At 40.3% G+C, this 25565-nt stretch overlaps 1 protein-coding gene across 1 annotated transcript in view; it reads right to left on the bottom strand.

Annotated features, from left to right (window-relative positions):
- Stk33 (serine/threonine kinase 33) overlaps window positions 1-25565 on the bottom strand; it is a 172352-nt gene that overhangs the window by 2311 nt on the left and 144476 nt on the right. The window lies entirely within an intron of this gene.

Genomic DNA, 25565 nt, shown 5'->3' with positions numbered 1-25565 from the left:
ACAGCTGCTGGCCACCTAACTGCCCCCCTGCAACTTTCAATGGATCTGACTCAGAGGCCACAGGCACCAGGAGGAAACACTATTTCACATTCTCAGATTCAACTCCATATGCTCTAGAACTTTCTTTTTGAAGATAGTATCTCAATGCAGTTTTGGGAATTTTATGAAAAAAAATGTGGTAGGAGAAATGAAACAGCTGAGAAGTCTAGTTGCTTTTGATGTAGAAGCAGGATATGTCTGTTTCCTTACGTAGCAAGAGGAGGGAAATCACATCCCTTAACCACATGAGTTGATTAAAAAGTAGATACTCATGGTTTAATAAACATCACTTCCTTGCCTCCCAGTTAACTCAAACCAGCCTCATAAAACACAACCAATGCTGTCCATTTACAGTGTACATCTTCTCTGAACTGTTCAACTGAATTCCAGTTTCAGGGCTGTCACTTCTATGGGGAGTGGGTCAAAACTCCCCACGCCTCAGCCTATTTCATCCCCAGCTCTCTTTCCCCCTTCACACAAATGGTAGTGCAGTGCACACATTCCTTCACACCGAGATGCTGGGCTCATGGTTAGCTTGCAAATCACTCTGTCTGAATCCATCTGGCTTACTTGTTCGTTGAGCAGAGACGGTCTTGCGTGGCTAGGCCAGTCCCTTCTCAGCAGACAGTCGGCTCCTCTCACTCTTTCACTTGCACTAATGGTACTGAAAAGTGTGATTCTGAGGCAGTTTTACAAACTGATACTCTCCCCTTCAGCAGAGAGTGTATTTTCTTCGTTAGTTTTGTACTCAAACATATTAAAGTTGGTATAGGCAAAAATAAAGATTTGTTTTTATCTATGTGTGTGTGTGTGTAGGTGTATGTTGTCTTTATGTGTATGTGTGTAAGTGTATGTTATCTATGTGTATGTGTGTAAGTGTAGTTGTTTTTATCTATGTGTATGTGTGTAAGTGTAGTTGTTTTTATCTATGTGTGTGTGTGTAAGTGTATGTTGTTTTTACTATGTGTATGTGTGTAGGTGTATGTTATCTATGTGTATGTGTGTAGGTGTATGTTGTTTTTATCTATGTGTGTGTGTGTAGGTGTATGTTGTTTTTATCTATGTGTGTGTGTAAGTGTATGTTGTTTTTATCTATGTGTATGTGTGTAGGTGTATGTTATCTATGTGTATGTGTGTAGGTGTATGTTATCTATGTGTATGTGTGTAGGTGTATGTTGTTTTTTATCTATGTGTGTGTGTGTAAGTGTAGTTGTTTTTATCTATGTGTGTGTGTGTAAGTGTATGTTGTTTTTATCTATGTGTGTGTGTGTAAGTGTATGTTGTTTTTATCTGTGTGTGTGTGTGTAAGTGTATGTTGTTTTTATCTATGTGTATGTGTGTAAGTGTATGTTGTTTTTATCTATGTGTGTGTAAGTGTATGTTATCTATGTGTATGTGTGTAAGTGTATGTTATCTATGTGTGTGTGTGTAAGTGTAGTTGTTTTTATCTATGTGTGTGTGTGTAAGTGTATGTTGTTTTTATCTATGTGTGTGTGTAAGTGTATGTTGTTTTTATCTATGTGTATGTGTGTAAGTGTATGTTGTTTTTATCTATGTGTGTGTGTAAGTGTATGTTATCTATGTGTATGTGTGTAAGTGTATGTTATCTATGTGTGTGTGTGTAAGTGTAGTTGTTTTTATCTATGTGTGTAAGTGTAGTTGTTTTTATCTATGTGTGTGTGTGTAAGTGTATGTTGTTTTTATCTATGTGTATGTGTGTAAGTGTATGTTGTTTTTATCTATGTGTATGTGTGTAGGTGTATGTTATCTATGTGTAGTGTGAAAGTGTATGTTGTTTTTATCTATGTGTGTGTGTGTAAGTGTATGTTGTTTTTATCTATGTGTATGTGTGTAGGTGTATGTTATCTATGTGTAGTGTGAAAGTGTATGTTGTTTTTATCTATGTGTGTGTGTAGGTGTATGTTATCTATGTGTGTGTGTAGGTGTATGTTGTTTTTATCTATGTGTATGTGTGTAAGTGTATGTTGTTTTTATCTATGTGTGTGTGTGTAAGTGTATGTTGTTTTTATCTATGTGTGTGTGTGTAAGTGTATGTTGTTTTTATCTATGTGTGTGTGTGTGTAAGTGTATGTTGTTTTTATCTATGTGTGTGTGTAAGTGTATGTTGTTTTTATCTATGTGTATGTGTGTAGGTATATGTTATCTATGTGTAGTGTGAAAGTGTATGTTGTTTTTATCTATGTGTGTGTGTGTAGGTGTATGTTGTTTTTATCTGTGTGTGTGTGTGTAAGTGTATGTTGCACGTGTGGGCACATTCATGGAGCTGGAAGAGGGCATTGGACCCTCCCGCAGCTGGATTTACAGTATTCTGTGAGCCACACGCATGCAGGGAACCTAACTCAAGTCCCACGCAAGAGCAGCAAGGTCTCTTAACTGATGAGCTATCTCTCCCGTCCTGACAGCCATGTTTTAAATAAATCTCAGAATTTCTTTGAAATCATGGTATCTGTTCCTTCACTCACTGTTAGCATCAACACAAACACACTTAGAGACACTGTTGTGCCTATGGAGGAGATGCCCTGAGTTCCCATCACCTCCTTTTGCGTATTGCAGTTGCATCAGGGTTAACAGGCAACTGTTGGGGAAGCAGAGTCCTAGGGTTTTTTAGAGTCTGAGTGCCTCCTGTGCTTCCCTGCTGGAACCATCACAGGGCCAAACCATCATGCTGTGCCCTTTGGGGCACGTCCTCTTCACCGGGAACCAAGCCTCTCCTCTCCTTGGAATGTAAATGGCAGAGGCAAATTCCAGCTCCCAGGATTTTTCTAGATTTGCACCAATCTTGATTTTTCAGGGATTTTTTTTGTTAGGTTATAGACCATCTAAGTCTGGGGCTTCACCTTTTCTCCTCTTGTGGCTTCTGGGATTCCCCCAGAGGTCTCTGTTGTCACTGATGCAATTTTACAGTTTTGTAAGTAATAGGACAGAGAAATGAAAAGTGAGATTGCCAGGGCTATGAGATCTTACAGGTCATGAAATGCAAGCAGAAGGACAGGCACTCCTGTGAGCTTTCCCAGAGCAGGAGAGAAAGGGGAGAGGAAGCCTTATCAATTCCACGGGAAAGCCCCTAGCTGACCATCACAAGACTGAGGCCATCTTGTCAGCACAGGGAAGGACCGGAAAATCACTGCTGACTGTGGACTGCAGAGAGTGCACGTTAAAGCAATGTCCGAGAGCCTGTGGCCATTGGAAAGCATCGGCAGAATTCAGAGGAAACCCCATATCCTTACACAAACCACAGTGAAGCCATCCCAGCCTGCAGAGAAGGAAGGGACCAGAATCATTTTACCAACTGCTACTATTATGACTACAGGTAGGAATTTCTTTAGAAATTCTTCAGTCTAAAAGATACAGAAAGACTATATAAGAAAAAAGGGGGAAACGTCTTAGACCAGGGAGATTGCTGTGCCAGTTTGAGGACGAGTGCACAGATCTCCATGAGCCATGTAACAGTTGGAAAGCTGCCCATAATCACGGCACTTGGGAGGGAGAGTCTGGGGATCCCTGGAGCAAGCTGGTCAGCTAAATTAGCCAGGATTGGCAAGCTTCGAGCTCAACAAGAGAATTGAGCATGGCCAAGAAAGGTATTTGATATTAACTTCAGACCCCCAATGCACTTGTGTTCACACATATCGGGACACACACACACACACACACACCCCACATATGCATGCAAGAATAATAACAAAAGAAAAACAAAGCTAAAGCAAGGCACACAGAAGGGGCAGATGCAGCACTCTGGTGCTACATGCCAGTTCTGTGTGCCATGGTCAGGGTGGTCATGCCAAGGTCCCTCCAGCAGCAACTGGTTGTCTGTGACAGATTCTTAGCATTTGAGACAGTGGGGAGTAGCTGGTCTGATGGCATAGAGAAATGGGAAAGATGGCCCTACAAGATGCCCCTCTCCAGTTTTGCTTTTTTCTAATTCAGCACCCTTGGCCTGATTTCTGCAGTTCATACTATTAATCATGAAAAGGGCCTGTGTGTGCAAGGGAAGATATGTAACAGGAGACCGGGCTGAAAACACGCATCTCACTGCTCGCTGGTGTAACGTCAACCTGATGAACTTATCCGGTGATAATGGATGCAAAGCCTGTGTGCTCTCGGCACATCCTGCCAGTTAATACCAGAGTGTGATTACTAGAAACTGTTGCCATTCCTCTGAATTTTGAGTAAAATACATGCTATTTAAGTAAAGTGGTTTATCACCATGGCAACCACTTCTAGAGTCACACATTCAAATTATAGGCCTGCACAAGGTCCAAATGACAAAATTCGGAGACAAGTTTTCTGCTATAGTTTTGCTCACAATGGTCACACATCTTATCTCATGTTCATGTGGTTTTCAGAAGACAGAAAGAAAGGAAAGGAAAGCAGGAATGAGAGAAATAACTTGGAAACACACAGACTTTCTTTACAAGGTTACCCACATGAGGATCTGGGTCTTGAATGAAGTTAATGAAAATAAAATTGAACTTGCAAATTAGAGAAAGATGTAAATAGCCTTCTTCTCTTTGCAGCGAGGATATAATTTATATACAGTAGAATATATGGATCACAATTACGCTCTGAGGAGTTCTGACAAACACACAGACCCAGGTAACCCACACCACAGTCAAGAGATGCAGTAGCTCAGGGCATGAGGAGATGCTCCCTGGGGGAACACTTTGGACTCACAGGCCCTGGGTTCAGTCTCCATCCTGAGAATAAACCCTGCGAAGATCCTTGTGTTCCCTCTCCTTCCTCTTATTTTATTCTGGGGCCACAAGTGTTCTGATATTTTTAGACATAATTAGTTTTGACTCTTCAAACGTCATATAAATGAGAGAAGAGTACAATGTGTGAACCTTTGTGTCTCGTTTCTTTTGCTTAAAATGTTAGTTGAAATTTAATCAAAAATTTCGTGGCGCTGGGGAGATGGCTCAGCAATTAAGGGCACATGCTGATCTTGTTTGGCAAGGGTTCGGCTCACCACCCCCAGGTCAGGTGGCTTACAGAGGCTGCACCTCCAGCCCCAGGGCTGCCTGCACTCACAGTCCATACCCGTCCCCCACACTTAAAATTCATTTTAAAAATCTTAAGTTTTTAATTGTGTGTGTGCATGTGTGCATTCTGGGGGGGGGGGTTATGAGGTTGTGTACCCATGTTTGTGTCTGAGAAGGCCAGTGGCTGGCACTGAGTGTCTTCCTCTGCTCCTCCTCACCTTATCTCTTAAATATTTTTATTTTATGTGTATGTGTGGGTGTCTGAATGCATGTGTGTACCACAAGGAAGCCAGAAGAGGGTATTGGACCCCCTGGAATTGGAGCTATAGGAACTTATAAACAGCCATGTTGGTGCTGGGAACCAAAGCCAGGTCCTCTGGAAGAGCAGCCAGGGCTAGTGACTGCCAAGTCATCTCTCCAGCCCCACTTCACTTTTTGCAATAAGGTCTCTCACCAGCTGGCCAGAGTATTGGTCCAACAACTCCTGTAATTCTCCTGTCTCCACCTCTCAGTGCTAGGATTACAGGCATGGGTCATACACACTTAGATTTCTGCATATGTACTTGGGGTCCGAACTCAGGGCCTTATTTCTGCATGGCAAAACACTGGACAATCTCTCCACCCCTGGTTAAATTCTCTACTGATATATTTGCAGATTATTATATTATTTCAAAGTTTTAAATGTTCATCAAGGCATTGGTAATTCATTTTTCTTGTCGAGTAGTATTCTAATAACAAACTATATTCCATTATAAACACATACCACTACATGCTTACCTCTTATTCAGTTAGTGGACATCTGGACTGTTTCTGTTTTTAGGGTATGTAATTAGTTGTTATAAACATATCCTACAAGTCTTTGGGGTAGTTTACAAATATTTTGATAAATTTAGAATCGCTGGATGAATGGCAAGTGAATGTTTAACTTTATAAGTAATACCAATTTGTATTTTGAAAGGATTCCCCAGATGGTATGTTTGAATTTCTATCATCAATACAAGAAAAGTATACTTGTTCCAACCCATGCCAACATTTGGACTGGTTAGTCTTTAGTTCTGGTGGTTCTCCTATGTGTGATGTCTTGTTAAAGCATTTGCATTTCCTGACAGCTCTGAGCGGGGCATCTGTAAGGGACTTTGGCTCTGTCTGCACTGCTCGCTCAAGTCTTGTGATGTCTGTTTTTTGAGACAGGATTTCTCTGTCTCCATCTAGACCAAGCTGGCCTTGAACTCACAGAGATGTGCCTGCCTCTGCCTCCTGAGTGCTGGTTTTAAAGGCATATGCTACCACCACCAGAAAACTGAGCTGTTTAGAGATAGAAACTGTCTTATATTTGTTGTTCTGCTGTTGTGAAGAGAAAGCATAACCAAGGAAACTCTTACAAAGAAAGCATTTAATCCGGGGCTTGCTCGTGGTCTCAGAGGATTAGCCCATTAGCATCATGGTGGGAAGCAGACAGGCATGGTGCTGGCGCAGTAGCTGAGAGCTTTATTTTACATCCTCATCCACAAGTAGGAGGCAAAGAGACAGAGACTGGGCCAGGCTTGGAATTTTGAAACCTCAAAGCCCACTCCCTGTGACATACCTCCTCCAACGAGTACACACCTGCTCCTTCTCTACACAGTCCCCAAACCAGGGACTAGACATTCAAACATATGAGCCTATGGGGACCGTATTCATCAAACCATCACAGTAGCAGTCACCAGATTATGGATACAAGTCCTTTGCTAGATGAATTCTTCAAGAATTTTCTCTCTGCTTGGCCATTGCTTTCCTCACATGCTTTCAGTGAGCAGATGTGTTACTTTTTATGAAGCAATCAACTTCAATCAATTTTAAAAGTCGTTATCTGTGTCCTAAGAAATCTTTGACTACTCATTGGATAAAAATAGTCTCTTATGATTTATCCTAGGCATATTATAGTTTAGCTTTTAGATTTATATCTAGCTATCACAAACTAATTTTCATATTCATTTCCAGCTAGGAGATCAAATTTCATTTTTCATTATATAGATGGCCTAACATTCTAGCACTATTTATTAAAAACACAATTCCTTCTCTGTTGAATGTTTTAAAGACTTTTAAATCAACTGGTCATAGAAGTATGGATCTATTCCTGTTTGCCTACTTTGTCCATTCATCGACTCGTCTGTCCTTGGACAAACACCACTTGCCATCGACTGTTGTTGCTACGTAGCAAGAGTTAAAATTAGGCCATGTAAATAAATCCTGAAAATGTAGGCTTTTCAGTCTAGTTTGGCTAATGCAGGTCTTAATATAGTTACAAATAAATTTTAATTAGAAAATTTTATTTAATTTTAATCAGAACATCAAATGTTGATGATTTCAATTGGGATAGGTTTAAAGTTATAAACCAATATGAAAGAACTGACACCCCAATAGTACTGACTATTTCAATCCATGAGCATGATATATCTCTCCATAATGTGTCAGCTCATCTTTGCTCGAGGATATTTTGTAGATTTGGGTGTAAAATACTTTGTGCATACTTTGTTTTCTTAATCACTTTATTGTGTAACAGAATTCTAAATTGCATGTTAAGTTTTAGTTCAAAGTCTCTATGTCTGACTTTATGAGAGATACTTACTAACAATTTTCTTCTCTTGGAACATCCTGTCATGTTTATATTAATGCTGTTCTTCTTGCCCTATACACTCTTTGTGCAAACGTCTCAAGGGTTTATGTGAGTTTCCTCTTATTTCCTTATTAAACAATTAAATTAATCATTGAATTCACTTGACAATGAAACTTTATTTATAGGAAAGATTATAATTTTAAATATTTTGATTACAAATAAATATAGAATGATCAAGGTTTTCCAATTTTCGTATATCTGTTTTGGTAGTTTCTAAGGTAGCATTGATAATTTCTCTTTAGTTTCCTAAGCTGGCATAGTGGTTCATATCTGTAATCTCCACATTCAGGGGTAGAGGCAGGAGAATTCCTGCAAGTTCAAGGCTAGTGTGTTCTATGCACTATGTTCCAGATCAGCCTATCTCGGGGACCCCACCTCTTCAAAATCCCTCAAAATCAAAAGTTAAAAAATAAGACCTTTCTGTTTGATGTCACTCATGAAAGTCTGTGACTCTGACACTGACTGAGGGAGCCAGGGTAAAGAGCAGGCGGAAAGCGGTGTGGGAGGTGATGGGCTGTCAGCAGGTTTCATTGCCACTGGTTAATGAAGACGCTGCTTTCGGCCAATGGCTTAGCAAAATACAGCCAGGTTGGAAGATATATACATATACATACATACACACACACACACACACACACACACACACACACACATATATATGGGGGGGGGTAGGCAAAGTCAGGGAGAAGCCATGTAGCCCTGCCAGAGACAGATGCCTGATGGAACTTTACCTGGTAAGCCACAGTCACATGGTGATACACAGATTAATGGAGATGCATTAGCTTAGAATATAAGAGCTACCTAAAAATATGCTTAAGCTATTGGCCAAACAGTATTGCAAATAATATAGTTTCTGTGTGATTATTTTGGGGGTCTGGGCAGTGGGAACAAACGAGCCCCCACCCCCACCCCCCCGCCAACAGGAAAGTTCCACCTGAGTGGCCTAAGGGACCATCAGAGCAATCATAAACTGACCTGGAATTCAAGGGGAAAGTAAGAAGAATGGCAAATCTTCCCACAAATAACTGAAGATCAAATATACCCATTCATAAATCACAGTCAACCTGAGCAGGATCATTGTGAAAAACATGCTTTGCAATATCATAATACCAAAGATTAAAGAGAAAATCTTAGAGTCCAGAGAAAAGTGACATGATACATATAAAGACAATATCTTTATCTAACAAACTCCTTAGCAATATCGTAATATCAAAGATAAAGAGAAAAAATCTGAGAGTTCAGAGAATGACACAATACATATAAAGATAACATCTTTATCTAACAAACTCCTAAGGAAACTTGACAGCCAGAAGACACAGGAACAACCTTTAAAGTGCTGACCCAATTTACCAACCAACCAAATAAAACAGACAAAAACCTGTCAAACATAAAATCCTACAAACCAGGAAGCTCCTAAAATGCATAGGACAGAACAGAGATGTTTCCAGGTGAAAGACGATGGGGACGCTCAGCGGCAGACAGCAGCAGAGAGAGTGCAAAGGAGCCTGTGGAACTGAAGGGAAATATGCCAGATGGGAACCCAGACCACAGGAAGGACGAAGAACAGTGCAAATGCAAATAGCTGGGTAAACAGAAAAGACATTTTTGCTCTTAATTTCTGGAAAATATACATGACAGTTTAAAATTAAAATGATACATTTTTCTGTGCAGTTTATAATTGTGCAGATAAAATGCATGTAACAATTATAGTATAAAGGCAAAGATGAAGAGACCAAAAGAATACATGTGGAAGGGAAGCAGAATTCATCAGAGTTCTCTGCTGCACAAACATCCATAGGCCCTAGGGGCAACTGAGCAAAAGGTGGCCTTGGGAGGCACAGAAACAAAGAATTCTCTAACAGGTCCCTTCTACCAGGGGACTGTGGGTAAGCTGGCCGTGAAGCCTTAGCCTCCTTCAGGAAACTCTTGGGTGGGAGTAAGGACCAACGCTTTCTTGGAATAGAAGACTTGCTGTGGTCAGGTGTCAGGATTGCTTACTCACAGTGAAAAGATGCAAAGCGTGGCCAGAGAAAGGAAAAAAGTGAACTAGGCATGGCAGTGCACAGCTGTAAATCCCAGAACTCAGGAGGAAGAGGCAGGAGGAGCTCTGTGAATTTGAGGCCAGACATGGCTACATAGTGACTCCCTCTCTCAAAACAAAAGAGAAAAGAAAGGAAAGCAAAAGAATGGGAAGTACATGGAGTGAAGTTTGGCGGAACAGGGCACAAGCTTCTAAGAGTACTCTACCCTTGGAGTCACACGGGTTGCATGCCGTCGGCAGAAGTCAGCGGTACCTGTGCAGGAGCTGGTGCAGAGGCCATGGATGGCTGCTGCCTACTGGCTTGCTCCCCATGGCTTGCTCAACCTGCTTCCTTACAGAACCCAGGACCACCAGCCCAGGGATGGCCTCACCCACAATGGGTTGGGTCTCCCCATCAATCACTAATTATGAAAATGTCCTGCTGGCTTGTCTACAACCTGATATTATGGAGAAAGTTTCTTAATTGAAAACTAGACAGTATAGATACAGATGCCTTATTGCAATACTTCAAAACTAGAATATGAAAATTGACAAAAAAATATGAAAATACCATCAAATTTTCACACTAAAACTGATTCTTTTGGACTCAAAAGCTAAAATTTAATTTTTCAGGAAAAAATGGTTTTTACTATTTAACTAAATTCCAGGAAATTTTGGCTTTTTATCATGAAAGCATCATCATAAAGGGCCTTGTCAGATGTCACCAATTTGAAAACAAATTTGAAGCAGTATAAGGTGAGACCTCCTCTGTAGTAAATCTTCCCACCATAGCCAAGGTGAGTGGAGGAGGGAAAGAGAGAGAAAGATACTCTGCCATTGTCTTTTTATATAATTAACTCAAAATTTTTTCTTTCCAAGTTATATAACTGATATATACTGATGATATATATATACTGATGATATATAATATTTCCTTTATTGTTATTATTGGTTTTTATCATGTATTATATCCCAACCTCAACCCGCCCTTCTAACCCCAGTCCTTCCCTTTTCCCCATCTGCTCCTCTTCCATTTCTATTTAGAAAAGAGCAGGCCTCCCAGGGACATCAATCAAACATGGCATATCAAATTGAAATAAGACTAGGCACCTCCCCTCATATTAAGGCAGGCAGAGGCAAACCAGTATGAGAAAAAAAGCAGGCAAAAGCACCAAAACCAGGCATGCTCCCTCTGTTAGAAGTCCCACAAAAGTACTAAGCTACACAACTATGCAGGTTTCCTGATTGTCAGTTCAGTCTCAGTGAACCCCTAAGTGTAGGCAGACTTTTCTTTCCCTCCAGACAGTTCCCAATTAACAACACAGAGATTTAATATTAATTATAAATGTTCAACCAATAGCTCAGCTTATTACTAACTAGCTCTTACATTTTAAACTAATCCATATTTCTTATTTAGTCTGCCACGTGGTTTGGTACCTTTTCTCAGCATGGAAAGCTCATATCCTTCTCTCCATATCTTCTTCAGATTTTTAGACTCTCCCCTCTTCTCAACTTTCTTCTGGCCCAGAAATCTTGTCTAGCTATTGGCCAGTCAGTTCTTTATTAACAATGTAAGCAATACATATTTAAAGTATACAAAAAGATTACAGCATCTATGAGTTCAGGTTAGTTGATTCTGTGAGTTTCTTTGTGGTGTTCTTGACCCTTCTGACTCCTACAATTCTTCCTCTCCTTCTTCTGCAGGATTCACTGAGTTCTGTTTAGTGTTTGTTTGGCTGTGGGTCTGCATCTGTATCTGTTTCCATCAGAATTCTCAACAGAATAATCTCAAACACTTGAAGAAATATTCAACATCCTTAGCCATTAGGGAAATGCAAATCAAAAGGACTCTGAGATTCTATCTTACACCTGTCAGAATGTCTAAGATCTAAAACATTAGTAATAGCTCATGCTAGTAAGGATATGGAGCAAGGGGAGTACTCCTCCATTGCTGGTGGGAGTGCAAACTTATACATCAAAAACTTTGGAAATCAATATAGCAGTTTGTAAAAAAAATGGGAACTGATCTACCTCAAGACCCACCTATACCACTCCTAGGCATATACCAAAGACTTTGTGGTAGACTCCATCTTATCACAAAGACTTTGGCTCAACTGTATAGCTTTATATTTAATATACAGAAGCTGGAAACAACCTAGATATTCCTCAACTGAAGAATGTATGAAGAAAATGTGGTACATTACACAATGGAGTATTACTTAGCTGTTAAAAAAATAATATCATGAAATTTGGAGGCAAATGGATGGAACTAGAGAAAAACATCCAGAGACCCAGAAAGGCTAAACATCAAGGAGGGCTCTGCCAGTGTCTTAGAAGTGTGACTACCTTGGCCTCTGAGAAACTAAATTTGGGAACTCTTAAACAGACTTCTGAGACTCCCCAGGAAGGAACATGGCAGAATGGAAGGCAGAAATGATGGGGACCTCCCTTTTCAGTTAAAGCTAAATTTCCAGGTTCTGGCTATTATGAATTGTAGTGGTGTTTCATTTGAATTTTAATAAATAAAGCTTGCCTGAAGATCAGAGAGTACCCCAGCCCCACTGGTCAGTCTTATAGACCAGGCAGTGGTAACACACACCTTTAATCCCTGTAGCCACACGAGTTGACATAGAAACCAGGCAGTGCAGGCCTTTAATTTCAGCCCAAGAGAGGAATATAAGATTGCAGGACACAGCTCTCAGACACAGTCTCATTCTGAGATTCTTGGAGGCCAGATTTCTATTTCTGACTGAAGTTGAGATAAGAGCCAAGGCAGGCTGCTTTGCTTTTGGATCTTCAGGTTAAACCCCAATATCAATATCTCTGAGCCTTTATTAATCATGCTTCAATTGGCACCCACTGTGGGGCACACATTTACCAAAAAGTCGTTTGCCTAAGGCTTTTCAGCCATCAGCCCAGTCTAGGAACTGGAACCCAAACCTAGGCACCTGGGTTCAGGAGAAGCACTAACGATCCTAGCTCCCATCTGCCCTGGCTTAGGCTCCTCTCCTGTAGTCTCCTGTCTTTGCTGCCACCCCATGGGGAACCCACACAGCTCCCTGCATCCCACCCCCCAGTTTCCTGTGGCTTCCTAGTCCTGCTGCTTGCAGTCAGCCCTGCCTGCATGTGGCTTCCACGTGGCTACCGCAGTCAAATGTTTGGCAGGAATTTCAGCATAAAGCCTGAGAATGTTTTTTTAAAAAGGGATTCTAAATAGACAAAAGAACAGAGTCAAACATGGCTCTTGATAACAGCATTTTGTCTCAGGACATGGCCACTGTATTTCTGGTTATCATTACAGAATTTTACTTTATTTGTAAATTGTACATACTTATCATGTACAATGTCATGTGCTAGTTTGTGATATGCTATAAAATGATCAATTTATGACAATTAGCCTATAAATTTGTCACCTGAAAGTTTTTATCCCTCCTTCTGTTTTTGTGTTCTTCAGCTTTACTGTGTCATTTTTATTTTAAAAACTCCTTCAGTGAAGTCTTTATATATTAATTGACAAAATAATACATTTTATTGTGATATTTTACATATCCTATATAACATACTTTGATCATAATCACCACCCAATAATCTCTCCTATCCATCCACGCCAATTCCTCTGATTCCATTTTCTCTCCTAATAGTACCCTGTTTTCTTTTATGGCATTGTTCCTGTAAATTTCACACACTGAACTAAATTTTAATATGTGTCTTTCTGAGTCTGACTTGTTTCACCTAATATGATTATATTCAATTATTTAGTCTATGTTCCTGAGAATCACAGATTTTCATTCTTCTTTATCCCTGAATACTACTCCATTGTGCGTATCTTCTTTTCCTTCCTCCCTTTCTTTCTTTTTTTTTCTTTCTTTCTTTCTTTCTTTCTTTTTTGAGACGCTGTTCTTTTGTGTGTGTATAATTCTAGCTGTCTTGGAACTCACTTTGTAGACCAAGTTGGTCTCAAACTCACAGATACTTGCCTTTGCTCCCCAAGTGCTGGGATTAAAGACATGCCACCACCTCCTGGCTATTTTGTATTATAGCCACATTCTCTCTTATACCACATTTTCTTCATCCATTCACTCAAAGTGGACACTGCGCTGACTCTGTCCTTGCCTATCATAGCTAGTGCTGTAATACACAGATGTACAGACAGCCTACTGTGAGTTGCCTTTGAGTCCTTCAGGAATATACACAGGAGTGGTACAGATGGATCATACGGGCGCCTTCGAGAAATTCTCAGACAGTCTCCACAGTGATTGTGATAACTTGTGTTCCTACTAACAGCATATGTGTTGCCTTTCTTTGCACTGTTGTTAGCATTTGTGTTTTTATTTTATTGATGGCAGGAATTCTGTTCAAGGTCAGATGGAGTTTTGATTTACATTTCTCTGATAGCTGAGGATGCTTAACATTTTCATGTATTTATTATTACTTTATTGCCTTTACTTTAAAAGCTTTTATTATATTTATTTATTTGAGTGTATGTGTGTGTGTACCACGTGCACATGTGGAGGTCAAAAGACAACTTTCGCAATTCTCTCTTACTGTGTAGATTCTGGGGATCAACGTCAGGTCATCAGGCTTGGCAGCAAGCACCTTTACCCACTAAGCCAACTTGCCAGTCTTTCGTACTTCTTATTTTGAGAATATGTTTACTTTATTTGCCCATTAATTAATTGGCTTATTTGTTGTTTTGCATTTAATTTTTGAGAATCTTTATGCATTATGCATATTAATCCCTCATCAAAAGAACAGCTACAAAGCCCATTCTGCAAACTGTCTCTTTACTGTACTAGCTGTTGTATTTTCTGTGGAGAAATTTGATACAAATACTATTTGTCAGTTCTTGTTGTTATTTCCTGAGCTACTGTTGTCAAGAGAGTGTCTCATTTATCTCAGGCTAGCTTCACACTCCCTGTGTAGTGAAGGATGGCCTTGAACTAACACTGAGACTCATAGATGTGAGCGTCCACGCCAAGTCAATGTGGCGCTGGGGAAGGAGACCCTGAGTCAGTACAGGCACCCTACTGAGTTACAGCCCCAGCCCTATCTTTAAGTGTTTCTCTATGTTTTCAACTACAGGTTTCAAGCCTTACATTGAGTTAGTTTGTACAGGGTAAGACACAGATCTAGTTTCATTCTCCAATATATGGATATTTAGTTTTACGAGCCCTGTTATTTAGAGGCTGTCTTTTCTACAGTGTAATTTTGGAGCATTTGTTAGAAACCAGGGGCTGTACCTTAATGGGTTTATGTCTGGGACCTTTACTTATCAATTTGTCTACATGCCTATTCCTGAGCTGTGAACATGCTGTTTTATTCATTATGGCTTTGTAGTGTAGTTAGAAACCAGATATTATAATTCTTTTAACATTACTCTTTGTTTAGGATTCCTTTAGTGATTCTATCTTTTGGGCTTGGATTGCATTCGACTTCTGTTGAGAATGTTAATGGAATGTTGCTGTAGGCTGAATTGAGTTCAGAGACTGCTTTCGACAATGAGATCGTTTTAACAATATGAATTTTTCCAACCATGAAAATGGAACATCTCTCTAGAGTTAGTTCTTGCTTAGTGTATATTTTTCATTATAAAAGTCTTTCACCTCCTTGGTTAGGTTTATTCCTAGGTATTACAGATTTAGGCTATTGTGAACAGAATTGTATTCCTAGTTCTTTTTTTAGAAAGTCTGTTATGGTGTATAGAAAAGCTACTGATTTTTATGATTTTATATCTTGATACTTTGCTGAAATTGTTTATCAGATCTAAGTCCTTTTGAGTCTTTTAGTACAGGAGTGTATCATCTGCAAACAGGGATAATTTGAACCCCCTTTCCTATTTACATCCCTTTAGATGCTCTTCCCTGCCTAATTGCTCTGGCTAAAAGTACAAACACTGTATTAAACAAAGTAGTGAAAGCTGACACGAGGTTTTATTCTTGACTTTGTGTGAATGGTTTCAGTTTTCTCTATGCAGTAGAAGGTTGACTATACATCTATCCTATTTATTTCTATATTTTTCTAAGCCTTCATGATGAAAGGATATTGAATTTTGTCCAAGTATTTTTTTAAAAATCTATTGAGATTATCATGCAATCCCCCATTCTGTCCATGTGCCATGTGACATTTGTTGATTTGTACATGCTAAACAATCCTTACACCTCTGGAATGAGACCAACTCTGTAATGATTATGATCTTTTTAGTGTGTTGTTTAATTTGGCTAATCAGGATTTTATTGAATATTTGTAACCTATGTTAATCAAGGATACTGGCTTATATCATCCTTTTAATTACACCCTTATCCAGTTTTGGTATAAAGAGTAATATTTGCTGCATATAATGAGTCTCCCAGCATTTTTTTCCTTTCTAGTTTATAAAATAACATGAAAAACATTGGTATCACTTGACTTCTAAGGGTCTGGCCCAGGGCTTCTCATTGATAGAGGACTTTACTCCTTCAGTCCCATTGTTAGATCCTGTCTATAGGGTTATATGTTATTTTGGTTTGATCTTAGAGGATCATATTTACCCAGAAATTTGTTCAATTCATCTAGATTTTTCAATTGATTGGAATATTATTTAAAATAATCCCCAAGAGACTTCTGGGTTTCAGTGGTATCTTTTCATTAAACTTTTATCTTATGTATATGGGAAGTTTGCCTGAATGCACGTCTATGCTCCACGTACAAGCCTGGTATCTATGGAGGCTAGAACAGGGCATCTGATAGCTTAGGACTGGAGTTACAGACAGTTGTGAGGCACCATGCTGGAGCAGGGAATTGAAAACCAGCAAGTGTTCTTAACCACTGAGCGATCACTCCAGTTCACACTGTCTGTCTAACTCCTTTCCATCCTAATCTTATTAACTTGGGTCTTTGGTCTTTTGATGACTTTGGTTAAGGGTTTGTCCTTGGTTTCTCTTTGCTTACTGGTTCTTTTGCATTATTCTTTTAGTTTCCATTCCATTCGTTTCTAAGGTAAGTTTTATTTATTTTTTTCTTTACTGGTTTTGGTTTTGGCTTGTTTTCATTTTTTCTAGGACCTCTAGATATATCAATAGGTTATTTATTTGAGATTGCTCAGATTTTTTTGTGTGTAGCCACTCATACCTATAAATTTCTTCTTAGAACTGTCTTCATTGTATCCAAAACATTCAGGTACACTATGCTTTTGTTTTCATTTAATTCTAGCAATTTTTCATCTTCCCCTTGATTTCTTCAATGACTCATTCAACATTCAAAGTATATTGTTAAGTCTCCATTTATTCTTGTAGTTTCTGTAATTGCTATAGCTGTCAATTTCTAATTTCATTAAAATATTATCAAATCAGTAACTGATAATAGTAAGTTATTTCAATTTGTTTGCACTTGTTCAAACTTATTTATATCCTACAATTTAATCTATGTGGTGGAATTTCCATGAACTTCTAAGAAGAATGTGTACTCTGCATTCATTGGATTGAATATTTTGTAGATGTCTAACAAGTCCTTTAGACCTATAGTGTAGGTCAGCTCTGATGGCACTGTTTTTTCTGTCCCAGGAACCAATACACTGGTGAGAGTGGATACTGAAATTTTCTACTATTGTTGTATGAGAGTGTATCTTTTTCTTTAGGTCCAGTTATGTTTGTCTTATAAAATTTTGTACATAGATATGCACAATCATCACGTTCTCTTTAGTGAACTGTTCCCTTTGTCAATATGCAATGACCTTATTTGCCTCTCTGACTGATGCTGGCCTATCTATTTCTTATCATTTATTTGTATAGCTATTTCTGTTTGCTTTGAGTTTTCATTTACTTGAAACATTATTTTCTATTCTTTTACTTTCAATCAATGCATGGAATATCCCACAAGATGAGTTTCTTGCAGACAGTCAAGAGTTGGGTCTTATTTTTTTTAATCTATTCAGCTATTTCTGGTCTTTTAATTGAACATAAATATTCAAAGTAAGCAGGTATGGTTTAAAAGTTTTAATAATCACCAAACAAAAACCAAACAAACAGAAACAAAAACTCACAGGCTCTCTTTCTAGCATTGAAGTCAAACATATACTATGGGAGACATAAAGCTTCTGTTTGTGCTAAGGAGCCCTTTCTGGAGGCCAAGTTCCACTTGTGTTTTCCTTCTTTGTTTTGGGGCATGCCGCTACAACCCACACGCAAATGTCCTGGCTGGGGGGAAGGTAGAGCTGCACCAGCAGCAGCTCCCTTTCGTTTGTTTTCTCTGCATGTATTCCTATGGATGCTCAGGGATGAGGTGTTTGTAAGGGGCTGCAACCATCCACATTAAATGGGGGACAGTGGTGGGTCGCACGTGGCACCGTCAACTTTCTGACTGCTGTTCTGAAACTTAGTTATCATATATAATTACCTGCAATGGCTCCTTCTGAGCCTGCCCCAGCTTCCTTAGTCTGCCCCAGCTTCCTTAATCAAGTTCCCAAACAGATGGCCCTAGAGGTCAAGGGACCTTTGTTCCCTTTTGTGTCATATCTGACTTCCCACTACAAGGCGCTCCCAAAGTACTTACTTCTCCCTTGGCCATACTAGACCTCTTGGCCATCACCCTCCCTGGATCAGTTTATAAGTTCCTGGAGATGGAGAAAATATAGGAACCTTTGACTCCCCAAGCAGTACGCTCAGATAGGACCTAACAGGCTTCTTCACACTGCAGGGAATGCTGTATCAAAAGGACTTCCCCCTGACCAGTATGCAAATTACATGTCCATGGTGAATCTCTCCCTTAAATGATTAGCCTGCACTTCTGGTTTTTGTTTCTGTTTTGTTTTGTTTTTTTAGATGTATCTTATGTATCTTTTGTCTGCTTGTCTATATGTGTACCATGTGTGTGCCTGATGCCTGCAGAGCCGGAAGAATATGTAAGATCTCCAGGAACCAGAGTTACAGGCAGCTGTGAACTACCACGTGGTGCTAGAAACCAAACCCGGCTCCCCGGCAAGAGCAGTAAGTGTACCTAACCACTGTGCTGTCTCTAGCCTTTAAGCCTTCATTTCTGCACAGTGAAGAGACCAGTCAGTGCTAACTGTATCTTGTGAGTTTCTCTCTTTTATTTCTTTTACCTCTATCCCCACCCCCTATCACACTGCTGGTTCTGGGGCAGGCTTTTCTGCTCTCTGTTCCACTTCCCAAAGTCTCTTCACCACCTTCCCATCACCCCGTTCAAACGGTGGCTTCTCTTCTGCTGTAGTGACTCCTACCCGCAAACCAGTGGCATTCGCTGTGTGCTTCTGATTCCCAGCGTGGAGCTTCCTAGCATTTTCGATAAACAAAATCATGGCATCTGCAAATCAGGCACTTGGACTTGCTCCCTTCTGTTCTGGGTGCCCTTTGTTTTCTTTCTTTTCCCTAGGAGCTCCGGCTCGGGCTCCAGCGCCATTTCAGCGGAAGTGGGCACCCTTGTCTTTTTCCCGGTTTTCCTCATTTGGTGTTACACATATGCTCTTTATTGTGCTGCATGCACTCCTATTATATTCAACTTAGTAAGAGGTTTTAAATCACAAAACTATGTTGATTTTTACTGAATGATCTTTCTGCATCTATCAAATGATTGTTATGTGATTATTTTCATATCATGCACCATATTCACAGAACTGTATGTGTTGGACAATTCTCGTATCACTGGGATGAACGCTTGATATGGTGGAAGGTCTCTGCAAAGTGCTGTTGCTTTCACTCCTTGCGATTCAGTTGGCTTTTCCATCTGCTGTCCTGGGGGACTTGGCCTGTGGCTTTCCTTTTATGCTGCACCCCACATGTCTTGGGTATTAGGCAATGATTGACCTCAGAGAATAAGTCTGGAAGGTTTCCCCACTTTACATTTTGTTGAATTTTTGTGAAGAACTGATATTAATTTCTCTGTAATGTGTGATATAATTCAGCAACAAAGACATTGGATCCTGGGATTCACTCTTTTATGGAAGACTTTTATTACTATTTGATTTTGTTCTTGTCGTCGGGCTTTCTGAATATTTAATGATTCATTTTGGTAGTTTGTGTGGTCTGGGAATTTACCCATCTCTTGTCGCTCTGCTAACTTTTCTGTATCCAGCTGCTCACAATGGTCTCTGGTGAGCCACAGCTGTTCACAATGGTCCCTGGTGAGCCCCAGCTGTTCACAATGGTCTCTGGTGAGCCCCAGCTGTTCACAGTGGTCTCGGGTGAGCCACAGCTGTTCACAGTGGTCTCTGGTGAGCCACAGCTGTTCACAATGGTCTCTGGTGAGCCCCAGCTGTTCACAATGGTCTCTGGTGAGCCCCAGCTGTTCACAATGGTCTCGGGTGAGCCACAGCTGTTCACAATGGTCTCTGGTGAGCCCCTGTGTCTCTGCGGTGTCAACTGGAGCGTCCCCATTTTCATGTCACACTCCAAGTTTCCTCTTTTTCTTACTCCAGCTAGAGATATATCTATTTTGCCTTTCAGAAGAATAACTCTTTCACTGATATCTAATACTGCTTTTCCAATTTATGCTCTGATGTCTACTATTTCTGTCCTTTCTTTGTTTTCATAGTTCCTTGAGATGCACCTCCACTTTTGGGTGTGCTGAATACACTGTCTCTTTTGTTGTTGGTGTATCCTGTGAGTTTCGATCTATTGTTTTTCCATTTGATTTATCTATCAACTATTTTATTAGGAAAGTAGCACTATAACATCGTCTACCATTATTGCACCAGTGCCTCTCTCCTTTGGTCTTCTGATGTCTGTTTTATGCATCACTATGCCCTGTGCTTGCTGAGTGCACACACACTTACAATCACTACAGTGTGTTGTGCTGACTTACTGCTGCCTGCTACCTTTGCCACGTCTACAGCTCTGTCTCGCAGTCTGCTTCCCCGACAGAACTCTAGCCGCTCCTGCCCTTTGGTTTCCAACATTTCCATCTATGCAATCGTAACTTGTGTGGTCCTTGCTGGTGAAGAAAGCTCTTGCATATATTTGGATCGTATTCACGTGCATGCCTTTGTGCTTTAGTTCAGTGTGCCCTGGGCCTTTTCCTTGAAGAACTTGATTACTTACATTCCAGGCAACTTAACAGGAGAAACTTCTGCCATTTTTTTTTTGCTAGATTTTTTTGTTTTATAGATTCTGCACACCTTTCGTCCTCTGCCAGCTACTTCTTTTGCAGTTAAGTGATTTTTCTGTATCATTATACTTTAGTTCTCTCTTAATTCTATTTTGTATTTATTATAGGCTTTATTCTGTGGTTCCCATGGGGCTTACCAAACACATCTGCTACAGTTTGGGTCTGAAATGTTCTACATGGGCTTGTTTGATTGAACGCTTATTTGGTCTCTGGGTGGTGCTGCTATTCTAGGAGGCTACTGAGCCTTTATTTAGAAGGTAGGCCCCATGGTGAAAGCAGGCTTCTGAAGAAGAGGGCTTGAAAGTTTTATCCCCTCTGGTTTTGGTCCAGCTCTGTGTACTGTCTATGGATTGCCATAATCTGACCAGTCAGCAGCAAAGCGCCTCAATTGCTGTGCCTGCCCTGCTGTGACAGACTGCATTCCCTGAGCCAGACACCAAAATAAGCCTCTATCAACTTCTATCTTTTCAGATATCTACTGGAAGGAATAAGAAAAGTAACTCCCGAAGCTACAGAGAAACCCTGTCTCAAAAAAAAAAAATAACTCACGAAATAAAGTTACAATAGGCTATTCTAAACAACTTTAACATTGATCAGAGAAAAACTAGCCTACATTTAAACTCTGTTGTCCCCCACATTGTCAACTTCTGATGTCTGTATTTACATCTCTTTGCTACTAGTTATTGTAACTACCTGTGCTTTGTCTTTTAACATTTCCCACATGGAATATAAGAGGTTGATTTTTTAAACTGTGCTTTGCTTGGCTGGTTGGGTTTTTCAAGTGTGGGAGTATGTGAATTTTTGCTTTGACCTGTGAATTTTGCATCTTCAGATATTTTTGTATTACACATTAGTGTCCTTTTAATTTGAAGACTTCTCTTCAGCATTTTTGCAAGATATGACTTAGCCAATGTTAATGACCTCCCTCAGCATTTACCTGCCCAGGAGAGTCATCTCTCTCCCTCACTTCTAAAGCACAGTTTTTCCAGGAATGGCATTCTTGTTTGGTAGTTCTCCTTTCAGCATTTTGACAGTATCAGCCTGTCTCTCCTTGCCTGCAGGATTCTATAATTGTATGGCATGACTTCTTCTCTACACTGATCCTTTTCGGGATTTTTCTTTGTCATGATGTTTGGTAGTGTCTTTCTCTGTGACACAGGGAGCTCCTCTTTGCATTCTATTTGAGTACAGGTATGTGAACTTCCTTTGAATGTGGCTTTTCCCTCAGATTATGGGAAATTCCTCTCAATGCTTTAAAAAAATTATTTATTTATTTTAGAGACAGAGTCTCATTATATATACCTAGCTGGCCTGAAACTTGATGTGTGACCAGGATGGCCTTGAACTCACAGAGATCTATCTGGCTGTGCTTCCTGAGTGCTGAGATTAAAGGTGTGCAACACTGGTCCTCATCCTACATTTCTTTAAATAAGAATTTTGCTCTATTTCTCTATCTTCATCTTCTTTAATTTCTATTACAGATAGATTAGGTCTCTTGATGGTAGCCCACATTTCCTAAAACTTTCTCCATACTAATCTATCTATCTATCTATCTATCTATCTATCTATCTATCTATCTATCTATCTCAAAATCTCTATCTCTCATATTAGACTGACCAATTTCAAATGTTTTGTCTTCAATCTCACTGTTACTCATTTTGAGCTGTTAAAGCTTCTATTGCATTTTACTTGACCCATTATATTCTTAATCCATTGTTTAGATTCTCTCTCTGCCTCTCTCCCACTCATTCCTGGTTGTCCCTTCTTTTCTTTCTTGATTGCTTTTGCAAAACTGTCTGTTTTGTTTGTGCACTATTTTCAAATTTCATTTAATTTTTCATCTATTTATTCTTGAGTTCAGTGAATTCTTAAGAGGTATTATAAATTCTCTTTTCTGATATAGCATAGTTCTCCCTTTCTTTTGTGTCCATTGTTGTGGTTTTACTGGAGTTTGCCATGACTTGCTCTCTTTGTTTTGTTGTTGTTGCTGCTGCTGCTGCTGTTTTATGTTTTGAGACAGTGTTTCTCTATGTAGCACTGCCTGTCTTGAAAATCACTCTGTAGACCAGGCTTGCCTTGAACTTAGAGAGCTGACTGCTTCTGCCACTCAAGTGCTGGGATTAAAGGTGTGTGCCACCACTGACTTTCTGTAACTGGTGACCTACTGTCTCTGTAATCCCATGTTCTATCACTAGGCCTTCATATTTGCAGAAGCAGCTACCTTGGCTCCTTTGGACACTTTGGAAACTTCACAGTTTATATTATGTTGGTGGCCACCCCCACTGGAAAAGTCACTGACCAACAGAGTTTTTCAAGATCTTTAGATGGCTACGTTGCTACCTTCTTACTGGCTTTATTCTGCTTTCTGACAAGACAATTGAGTTGGTTGTGCTTTATAGTTGGGCTGAGCTGCTGGGTGGGCAACTGCTGCTAATAAGGCTGCGCACAAGATGCACTTCTGGCCATTATGGTAGTCTTGTTACTCCCTTGGTGAGTCTGAGGGTGGCTTATGGAGTCATGGGGTGATGTGGCATGTCCTTCTGTATCTGTGTTGCTTTATTGGTTCATGAATAAAGCTGCTTCAGCATATGGCAGGGCAGAATAAAGCCAGGTGGAAAATCTGAACAGAGATATAGAGAGAGTAGGCAGAGTCAGAGAGATGCCATGTAGTTTCTGAAGGAGACAGATGCTAGAACCTTGCCCAGTAAGCCTCAGCCTTGTAGTGATAGATTAATAGAAATGGGTTAATTCAAGATTCAAGAGCTAGCTAGAAATATGCCTGAGTCATTGGCTGAACAGTTGTAATTAGTACAGTGTCTGTGTGATTATCTGGATCTCCGCCTATAGTGGAAAACACTGTTGAAAGTCCCGGGTGTGGTAGAACCAGCAACTGTAGACACTGTAATTCACAGCTTTGGTAGTGCTCCTCTCTTTGCAGCCTCAGAAGGAACTGTTTAAATTCCCAGTTCCTGGTTATTAATTAAACAGGGAAGGGTCTGGAGTGGTCTTTGTGGCCAGATGACACCATTATGCTCACAGAATTCATGGGGAGGGCTTTCCTGGCACTGGGCAGACTTGGAGTACAGAGAGAGGCTGTGCTAGAGGCTGGCCTTCTAGGGAAGCAAGGCTGGAGGAATGCCCAGCTCCTCTAGGATGCACCCCAGCTTTGCCAGTAGGCGACATCATTACCTGGAGTAATGACAACCTCCCCTGTCGGCAGCCATAAGCTCCACCCCTGTGCTGCCATGGCCCAGCCCTTGCTCACTGATGCCGGGAGCCCTGAGGGTGGCACAGCTGTTCTTGCTGAAATGAAGTGCTATCTTCTCAGGTTTGTGACTACAGTCCTAGTAACAGGTGACAACACTCACATTCTAATCCCTTTCTTCCTTAGGAGAAGTAACCAAGACCAGAACAGGTCACATTAGCCTGCGATTTGCAGGATGACTGGGACAGAGAAGAAAGCATGACAGAGAAATGGAAAAGGAGATGGGGTACACTTGACCCACAAGCGGATTTTATATCACATTCGTTAATAAACACAGATCTAACCCAGAACCCCATAAAATATGTGCAGTGTGTATATTTGTATATGTGTACGTATAGATGCATATGTATATGCATTACACCAACATGCACAGATACTGCATCATGGATGTGCACGTGTGTAACTGTGTGTATGCTGCTGCGACGGCAAACAGAAAATCTTCAAACTATGTTCAACAAAAAGAAATGTAAACATGAGTTTAAGGATATAACTTTTTAAAGAGAATATAAAATACACACTGTGCTAAGCAATGTAGGAGTTGTTGTCAGATGAAACAAGAAGGAAATTCAATAAGCTTATGTTTACATTATCGTAAAAGTGTGATTCTTTCACACAATCTAAGTCACTATGCTAAGCTTCTTATCCAGGCATTTACTATGCAGTAGACGCAGAATTTCCCAGCCAGGCAGTCACTCTCCCAGGCCCCTTCTGCAAGGTTCTGGCGGAAATCTTGGCTGGGAGTGGGTCCAGCAGTACTGCACATTCCCGGGCATGGGTCAGAGCCCACCTGGACAGTCCCCTTGTGCTCCGCCTATCTGCTGGCTACAGGAAACTGCAAAGCAACAGCGAATGAAGAAATCTGGACTATCTGGAGCACAGGATGCAGCGTTTAAATAGGACACAGACAGAGGAGAGCAAACCCAAACAGGAAAAAAAAAATATATTGACAAATATAAAAAATAGGGAAGGGGTTCTCTGGGCAAACCATCTGGATATCTGGCATGGGACAATTCTGTATTCTGTCAATTATGTTTTACTTAAATGCTGATTGGCCAGTAGCCAGGCAGGAAGTATAGGTGGGACAACCAGACAGGAAGTAGAGGAGAATTCTGGAAAGGAGGAAGCCCATTCTTCCACAGTCCTGCCCAGAAACAGAAGAAGGAAGATGTGACCTGCCTCACTGAAAAAAGTAACGAGCCATGTGGCTAACATAGATAAGAATAATAGGTTAATATAAGTTATAAGAGTTAATAAGAAGCCTGAGCCAATGGGCCTATCAGTTTATGATTAATGTAGACCTCTGTGTGATTTATTTGGGACTTAACTACTGTGGGAACTGGGCAGGACAAAAAACCCCGACAACAGATATCCAGTTAATAAACTATAACCTAGAATCAAATGTTAACAAACCCTGCCACAGACATAAAAATATTCAGATCTAATCAGGTAACATGACAAACCTATGAAGTTTGGGACTTTATGAAA

The sequence above is a fragment of the Microtus oregoni genome, unplaced genomic scaffold (assembly GCF_018167655.1).
Source record: "Microtus oregoni isolate MIOR12 unplaced genomic scaffold, Mior012 000016F_ref0000370, whole genome shotgun sequence".
Classification (NCBI taxonomy): domain Eukaryota; kingdom Metazoa; phylum Chordata; class Mammalia; order Rodentia; family Cricetidae; genus Microtus; species Microtus oregoni.
This window is presented reverse-complemented; position numbering and strand designations above follow the sequence as displayed.